Genomic DNA, 9,599 nt, shown 5'->3' with positions numbered 1-9,599 from the left:
TACGAATTTCCCATCAATGACGAATTCGAAGGTACATTCAGTATTCACCTGTAGTTCTATATCCTTCTTTAACCACCCTAATGGGTAAGGTTTAGGGTGCGGGTTAGTCTTCGTTTTAATTTCTTCACTAGTTGTTCCGATATCAAATTTCGCTGTGACCCACTATCAAAGAGGATGAGAACTGAGGTCTTTTCAATTTCAGCGTACACCCAAAATAGTTTTTCTTTGGTAGATTCCAGTTTTGCTGGAGATGAATTAGTTGCAATTCCTTTACTTGTCATCATTAATAATTTGGCAGCAGGTTGCAACGACCCGTCGATCTCATCATCATCTTCTTCCTCGTCTTCTTCATTGCAGAGGGTTGTTGTAGCTTGTTTGCGCTCTTTCCACCATGTTGGTTTCAATTCTGGATGCAATTTCCAGCATCCTTCTTTAGAGTGTCGATCACTTTTACAATTCTCACAATATTGGTTTCTTTTACTTGCCACTACATGATTCTTCCTCCCCTCTTTTTGGACAAACTTCCGAACCTCTCCTTCTCCAATCCTTGGTTTCTTTTCTCCAAAGGGTTGGCTTTTCATCTCGATGTACATAGCTTTCTTGCAGGCATCGTCAATACCAGTCACTGAAAATAGTGCAAGCTCTGTCCTTATAGCAAAAGGTAATCCACCTTTATACTTATCAATGGTTTCAGAATCTCTCATGTTCACATTCAATGTGATAGCTTGCTTGCAAAATTCAGTAGTATATTTTTGCACGTTCTGTAGGGTAGAACTGATTTCGGATAGCTGTTGCAGCCATGTCGTCGCTGGAGTGTCCGAACCTGAGGTATAAGCCTCCCACCAAATAAGAGCATGACCATCAAGTCTAAGTCTAGCAAAACTTACCCTTTGCTCCTCATTAAACCCCTTGGTGCTGAAATAAACTTCTAGAGACTTGAACCAGCCATCCAACTTTTCTGGGTTTAAATACCCATTATATGCAGGGATTTCAATCCTCGCCTCTACTTTGAACGGAGAACTTACAAACCCTAGCGAGTTTTCAATATTTGATCCAAAACTCGATTCTGTTGTTTTCGGAGGTAGTTTTAATCCTTTAAGCATCTCTTTTATAGACTCCATATCAGTCTTCATTGTTTTCATATCAACCAAATCATTTTTCATAACTTTCATATCTTCCTCAAACTTGTCCATAGTTTTTCCTCGTGGATTTGAGGATGATGAAACTGAAGCTTTCTTCCTTTTATCGATATCAGGATCTAAGGGTAATATTTGGTTATCCTTGGATCGAAGCCCTTCCATTCATTGCTGGAAACATCGCTTAGTTACCTTCTAGCTCTGAGATACCACCGATCAGTTTCTGACCCTGATATGATATAGATATAAAAATGGCTAACACAAGAATAAGAATACAAGTAGATTGCAATAGAATGTTCTGATTTTATTGCTTTGAGAAGAACTTACAATGTTTACATTTTAGGTTTGTTTCCGCTCTAGGCATTGCTTCTTCCTCTCTGTTTGCTTTATACTAGAATTCTTCTAGTTTTCTGCCGTGTCCTCTACAAGCACTCAAGGTGCCTATTTATAGGTTTAGGACTATGCTAAAACTAGTAATACATAAAGTCGGTAGTTTTCTCTATTTTTTTGTAACTTTTTAGGAATAGAACTCTACCGTTCCTTCTAGGAATAGAACTCTAATTCTAGAATTACTTGGAGAGTAATTCAGGGGTATTTTAACTTAGGAAATAGAGCATTCTAATGGGCCCCAAACCTAAAAACGGATCAACAATCCACTAAATATATATATGGATTATGACTGAGCACATAGTTTTATAAATCGAGTTCTCTAGTTTTATAAATCGAGTTCTCTGGATTTACCATTCAGAGTTTTATATATGGAGTATTTGAAGTCTGTGAGTCAGTGATCCTTGTATGGGAACGACGGAATGGCCTATATTATATAGATTGCCTCACCGTTCGCCTAGAAAAAAAGAAGTCATTTAATCTCTCACTTTTATTTCACCAAAAGTGCACTACGATATTTCTAGGGCAATTTAACAAAGTGTCCAGCTTCCTACCATATATTTAATAAACCGGCCAAAAAATTTAAATCTTTTATAAAGTGGCCTTTCTGTTAGATATAACACCTGGTCCCACCAAAATGGTCCACCAAGCTGACTTAGTCAATCATGGGGCTTAAAATTACCACTACATCCTCACCCTTATGTTATCGATTCTTTTTTTCATTCATTTCTTCTTGTTTATGTTTGTCTCTCTCTGTATCTCAATTCTTCTCATCGAACTCGGATGATTGATGAAAATAGAAGTGATCTCACAAGCAGTCAATACCGAAGATGTGGTTATTAGTGAAGAAGAAGAAGAATGGTTTATTAGTGATATTTGACAATTTTAAAGTTTTTAGGGTTTTGCTGGATGCAGCAGCGAAGCTGAAGTACAAATCGAAGATGAAGTTGAAATCGGGGATGAAGAAATCAAAATCCAGGTAAGAATTTTAGAACCCACACGTTAATTAACTTAGTCTTTAATGAAAACACATGTTTGGATGGTGAAATCAATTGATTTCGATTGTTTGAATTCTAGGGTTTGGGGCTCTTTCCTTTTCTTTTTTTTTTTGTTTAATCAATTGACTTAATTTGCAGTTGTGATTGAATCATCGATGTAGAGAAGAACAAAGAGGAAGAATGAGTCTTGGCTGAAGAGAAATCAAGAAGAGAAAAATGCAGGATCGTGTTCGAAGATAAGAAGAAGCTGTGAATGTTGATTTCCATGGGTTTTTGATGAACTAGGAAGTTAGGGTTTGTCGAGATGATGTGAAATGGAATATATATAAGACATGAAAGAAATTGGGGAGATTGACAAAAATCAGGGTTTGAAGTGCAGTTCAAGTAGTTGTTGAGTATCTGTGACAGATTTGAAGCAATGGGTTTGTTCTTGAATTCAAATTGACAAGTATTAAGATATTTTGATGTTCTGCTGCTTTAGTTTATGATGAGCAGGTGTTGGTAGTCACTGGCAAGGATGTAAAATGGATAGTTGTTAACCAAGCAATAACCAGGTTATGAAAAGTTGCTTGAGTTGAGCTCAAGTTGTGAGTAGTTTTGAGCTGAGATGATAACTCATGTGGTGTTGTTGTTTTTTAGAAAGGAAGAAGAGTTGTTGTGGTTGATTGGCTAAGAAGATGATGTTGCTGCTGAAATGAAATTGCAGGTGCAGTTGCAATTGGTGGTTGTTACAGGGAGAAAATGAGAAGTGGCTGCATCTGTTGGCTCATGTTGTGATCATGAAGTTGTTGCAGGGGTTCTAAGTTCAACAAAATGCAAGGATTAATGGGTTTGATTTGTTTCTCTTGTTGCTTACAGGAAGATGAAACTGAGATGACATTAGTGTTATAACTAGGTTCGATGTCAGTTAAGATGAGAAGGAGAGTAAGAGGATGGCTTTGTTTGAATGAGTCTTGGCTGAAGAGAAATCAAGTAGTTCTGGTGGTGTTGGAATTGTAGTATATGAGTTTGTGGTGCTATTGAAGGTTGGTGTGGTTTTAGTGGAGCTTATAGGTGTCGGTGTAGCTGAAATGAAATTGCAATGGGTTGCAGGTCCAAGATAACAAAACAATGTGTTGTTGTGCTGCAGAGAAGCTACAAAAATGACTTAGATGTATGCTAGGACTGTGCACGGGTGAAGAGTATAATGGCTTGAATATGGCTCAGGCGAGTTGACTCACCAATCCAGACTGACTCACCGAGGGTTAAACTGTCTTTTACTAAGGAGTTTAACTGACACGCGTGTATTTAACGACTGTTAACAGTTTTTTGAAAAAAACGGATGGAAAAGGTCAATCTCGGCCACTTTATATAAACATTCAAAAAAACGGCCATTTTGTGAAATAAATTACAAAAACATGGCCTCTTTATTAAAAAGCCCATATTTCTATCCTTGACGTAGAAATTGCACTGCCCACGTCCCTAATTTTTTTCTTAGACACCAACAAAATTTTACTGAACAATCTAGTGAATTTCATAAACTTTCATCAAGAGATATTGTTTGCAGCAGGTTACTCTTAACAGGACCTCAAGGGGGAAGAACTGTGCGACTGCACCATTGTCATACATTTGCGGCAGAAAAGATCATCACAAAGTGGGATGGACATGGCAAAGGAATCCCCTTTGAAATCTGTAAATGTCTGTCTTCCGAGATCAACGGCTGATTTTAGCCGACCACGATTTATCTGCCATACGTCAGCCTAGCCTGGCAAAAAAGAAAAAGTACAGAATTACGCTGGCCTGGGTTGACTTCAGAAACAGGAGAGAATATGTTTGGGACATTTTGAGATTCAAACCAACAATTTCTCATAAATGCTAAATGAATGTTTCAAAAATCAAATTCTCATAAAAATAAATAAGAAAATTTCTTACAGAATTCCTACTAGTATATCTCAAAAAAACATACCAGAGCACTGGAATCCCTCAAAATGGGCAGTGCCAGCCAAATGTAGCTCAATTTTAGCTATAACTTAAGAAATGCTGCTCCTCTACAACCACATGGAAACTGTACTAACATAAAAAGAAAGCATCAGCAGAAACACAATCATCCCTACGCTTATTCCACATACCACACAAGTCAGAATCTCATTTTCCAAATTAGATGTGTTTAAGAACTCAAAGCATCTATATTATAAGCTTTTGGAATACACAAATTAGGTGAGACTGCATATACAAACTGCACAGAAAGCTAGCATTTCTGGCTGAAAAAGAAAACTTGAAAGAGAAATCATAATGTAAAAACCCTAGTCCAATTGTATCGGTTGAATTTGGGAATAACTTTTGTACTGCCATCCTCATTACATATGAACAATGAAACGAAATACAAAAAATCAAAAATTAGAAATCCAGAGAAAATCAAATTTACAGTATGTCGAGCACAAGGAAAAATTTGGCGGGGGCAACCATGGATGAACACGGATCTTCAGTCAATAACTTGCAGGAGGTAGTGCACTCACTATAATATGTGCAACTTGCGAATGGATGTTTATAGCTGTAATAATACAGTTCAAGCACTATGGCGATATCTGTTGGCAAGCCTGTTTTTAATTCATTTGTACTACACCCAACTTTATATCCTGATATTTTTTTCTACTGAAAATGGTCGAATTATGCATGTACTATCAACTGAAATGGTCGAATTATGTTTTTCTATACCCTGCTCAAATTTTGATGAATATGGTCGAATCATGCATATACTGTCAACTGAAATGCTGGAGTTAGTATTTAAAGTTGGTGGTTAATTCTTAGCCACACGACCATCCAGGATGGATGGACCTGTGCGTTTTCTTAGCCTTCATCTGAGGATTGGTACTGATCGACCTTGGACTATTCCTTAGAGTGCCAATCAACCTTACAGAGTCCACCTCTCTAAGATTTCCATGTGTTTTGTGGACTACATATCACTGCAGCAGTGTGCAATACCTAGAAACTGGCAGTGCTTCATCTCTGAGACATTCATTTTTTTTCTCTCACTAGTTTCAGCAAAAATCAAATGCCCAATCTAGAGTGGCAGCTGACGCTTCCTAAGTGAGGCAAGACCTGCACTTTCTCAAAATGCAACTAAATCAGAACTTTCTCTTAGTGCACAAAACTTCAATCTCACACAGACTCCTAACATACTTTTCAAAAAAAATTCAAAATCAATCCACAATAGGGTCACAAGATTTATTAAGAATGAATTAATTGTTGGTTGTAGGTTTAAATATCTAAGACTTACATTGGTCTATTATCTAAATAAAACTTCAAAATAACCCTTCTGACAGTAACTCTCAATATCAATCTAGGAAGATTAACTCATGATGCTCGTATAAACTAAAACAGCAAAACAGACAATATGACCATCAGACTTGTGTTTTGTCTGCCCTGGCAGCTCTTGCAACAGCCTGTCCATGGAGACGCCCAGTTCTCCTAGCAGCAATGACAATTATGTTGATGCTGCAGGAGGCGGAACTCTGACGGATTGCCAATAGCTACAATATGACAACTAAGCGAAGGCCATTCAGTGGTTGCGGGACGGTAGACTGTTAATGAAATAAATATCAGAACGCAGCATAGAACGAATCTAAGCGAAGCTTTCATGTATCCAAATAAATAAGAAATCCAGAGAAAATCAAACTTACAGAGTTATAGTTTGCCGAGCGCAGCGAAATATTTGGTGGGGGCAACCTTGGATGAACACAGATATTCAGCCGATAACTTCCAGGAGCTACTGCACTCAGTATCTTATGTGTAAGTCTTGCTTGTGGGAGCGAATGCATGTTCATAGCTGTAATAAAACATTTACAATTGGTTCTTCTAACAGGTACCAAAGAAGCAGCACAATGATATCTGTTGGTAGGTCTATTTTTAATCATTTAGACCACATCCAACTTTATACCCTGAAGTTTTTTCCTGCTGAAATGCCTTGCTCAAATTGTTGAATATGGTTGAATTATGCATATACAGTCAACTGAAATGTTGGAGTTAGTATTTAAAGTTGGTGGTTAATTCTTAGTCACATAGCCATACAGAATGGATGGACTAGTGTGTTTTCTTAGCATTCACCTTAGGATGGGTACTGATCAATCTTGGACTATTCCGCAGGGTGCCTATCAACCTTAATATTAATTTCATCGACGCCTATTAACATTACTGATCCATCTCTAATTTCTCTAAGGTTTTCCCCACTAGTTCACCAAAATCAAATGCCAAATCCTTAGTGGCAGCTAACGCTTCCTAAGTGAGGAAAGATCCACACTCTCTCAGAATGCAACAAAATCAGAACTTTGTCTTAGTGCACCAACTTCTATCTCACACTGCCACAAAAACTCCAACTTGCTAAACAAAAACTCAAAATCAATCCACAATAAGGTTTTCTGTGAATGTATGAGTATTCACAAGATCTATCAAGAAAGAATAAACTGTTGATTGTAGGTTTTTATATCTGAGACTTACATTGGTCTATCAACTGAATAAAACCTCAAAGTAACCAATCTGCCAGTCACTTTTAATGTCGATCTAGGTAGGTTAACTCATGATACTCGGAAAAACCAAAACAGTAAAGCAGACAATATGATTACCAGATTTGTGCTTTCTCTTCCTTGGCAGCTTTTGCAACAGCCTGTCCATGAAGCCACCCAGTTCTGCTAGCAGCAATGACAGTTTATGTTGATGCTGCAGGAGGTGGAACTAGGACTGATTGCCAATAGCCAATCACAATATGATAGCTTATTGCGCAAAGGCCATTCAGTGGTTGCAGGACAGTAGACTTTTAAAATAATAGATATCGGAATGGAGCGTAGAACGAATCTAAGTGAAGCTTTCATATATCCAATTTTCTATTGTACCATGTTGCCAGACAACACATAGAACCAATATACGCTTCCTTTCTCTCAATCGAGGCATTCCCTGCCCGAAGTATAGATCCATTAGTTTCGCAATCAAAAATCATGAATCCTGCACAGCAGTTATAGATAAACATGGAAATAATAATCAAACAACTACACCATGACATATGTTATTCATGCTGTTCATACATAAGAGGTGACATAAATTTTACTACATGTATAAATGAAAAGGTAGTATGTATGTTGTAAATATGTGAATTCAGATAATCAACGTACCGGTTCTGCGCATTCATCTCATAAAATACTTCAGTTCTGAAGCAGCTGTTGGTAACTCAACTGACCTTGGAATATCTACATTAGTTCAGGAACTTCTTGCTCATACTTTATTACAAACTTCTCCAAAAAATACTTGTCTACTGCTTTTGCGAATGTGCCGATAGCAATTTTTTCCTTGATCAGACCTCTGGAGACTAAAATGAACACCTTGGGATTATCCTCTCCTTCAATCTATGATCAAAAACTTTTGGGTTTTCAGCAACAACTGATTGAATTTGATCCTCAGACCAACCCATCTCTTGTACAGCTCCATTTTCTTCTTCCAATTGACTTCACTCATAGATGCCAATCCATGTATAGCTATAAGAAACTTGGTTTGTAAATGGTCAAAACCCGTTCCTTTAACCTTTTCTACAATCCCTTTGAATTTATGGGCATCTCCAGCAAAATCTCCTGGTCCAAAGATTAAATACTTAGAAATATTAGATTCAGGGACGCCTTCTTCTCTTAAAAGCTCAATGTTGATCACAACTCCTTTAACTTGGTTTATGCTGACCAGCCTATTTCGTCTAATCAATCTACTTACGTTTTTCGAACAAGGCTCTTGAGAATATCAAATACAGGGATTATTCATTGTCTCAGGAATGCTGGGTACATCGGGAATAAGTTGGCAAGCTCAGTATCATAAATTCCTTTAGAATTCAAGAAATCTAGTTTGAGTTTTACGGTTTTATGAGGATTAAATGAGTGGATGAATGGAGACTTATTGATTAGTTTAGAAATGTGAGTAAATCCATATGTTTTATATAGGGAAATAACTGAATCTGGATTAGAAGTGGTTTTGAAATTGAGTTTTTTAGAAGCAGAAATAGCTTTGTCTTGGGTAAATCCACATGAATTAATAAGATATGAAGCAACAAATTCAGAACCATAATCAGAAGAAGAAGTAACGTCACTATTACTGTAACTAGTAGTAGTAGTAGAGAAGGGGGAGAAGGTTCAAGTAACCCTAGATTTTGAAATTACGAAAACATTTTGATTTTGAAATGTAAAGGGAAAAGAATACTTAGCTGCTAATGATGATGAAGAAGAAGATTCTCCATTGATGATGATGGCAGTTGCCCTTTCCAGAGTTCCCCCTGATTTACACAACAACGATCCAAACATTGCACCACGGAACCCCAAAAAAGAACAAGGAAGAGAGTAGAACTGTGAGATTGGTTCGAATAGGAGTGGAACCGAAATGAGGCTAAAAACACACCCAAAATGAGGTAGGTATTTCCACCCCATGGTCCACAAATAGGTTGTGGAGTACTTGCAACTTCGGTGACAATAATTCTCATCTCATTTATGTGGATGTAACTACGCTAATGTATTTCTTTTTTATGACAAGAAAAAGGGCAAATTCATTGAAAAATTCAGGATTCATCAAGTGATGACACATAAAGAGAATACAATTAGCTATTATCAATTACAACATTCCAATTAGTACCCCTCGAAAAGATTAGTGTTTCTAGACTAATTATACAAAGTACACTTGACTGAGATTATGAGTTGAGCCAAGGTTCTTCTTTTATTTCCATAAAGTCTAGCGTTCCTGTCATTCCAGATTGTCCACCATGTAACTAAGCTAATCGTGCAGCAATTCAATCCTATAAAACCTTAATCGGTTGATGTTTATGTTCACGTCACAGGTTGTTTTTGGAATATTTCGCGGTCGAAAAACATTACATCATAGTGGATTTGGATGTTCATGTCCACATCAACGGATCCTGGTTTGCAAAAATAGACATATTAATGTTGGTTATGTTCACTAAAACTGGATATTAATGTCCATACCAACAGATTGTGGAGTCTTTGGTTTCTCAATTGTTAAGAGAATAATCGTTCAATATAAGAGGTTATATGGAGCGATTTTGTGCGGATAAATGCTCAAA

The 9,599-nt window shown here is 37.2% G+C and overlaps 1 long non-coding RNA gene across 3 annotated transcripts; it reads right to left on the bottom strand.

Moving 5' to 3' along the window:
- Positions 1 to 5,404: 5,404 nt before the first annotated feature.
- On the bottom strand, positions 5,405 to 8,915 carry LOC113342949. Of its 3 annotated transcripts, XR_003356928.1 has the most exons (4): positions 7,663 to 8,915; positions 7,120 to 7,495; positions 6,181 to 6,326; positions 5,405 to 6,081 (listed from the first exon to the last, which is right to left on the bottom strand). It is a non-coding gene; the product is annotated as an uncharacterized LOC113342949 (long non-coding RNA). The 3 variants fall into 3 exon arrangements; XR_003356927.1 differs by having other exon boundaries at positions 6,181 to 7,495; XR_003356929.1 differs by having other exon boundaries at positions 6,181 to 7,447.
- Between the last annotated feature and the right edge of the window lie 684 nt (positions 8,916 to 9,599).

Source organism: Papaver somniferum, unplaced genomic scaffold (genome assembly GCF_003573695.1).
Source record: "Papaver somniferum cultivar HN1 unplaced genomic scaffold, ASM357369v1 unplaced-scaffold_5, whole genome shotgun sequence".
In the NCBI taxonomy this organism is placed as follows: domain Eukaryota; kingdom Viridiplantae; phylum Streptophyta; class Magnoliopsida; order Ranunculales; family Papaveraceae; genus Papaver; species Papaver somniferum.
This window is presented reverse-complemented; position numbering and strand designations above follow the sequence as displayed.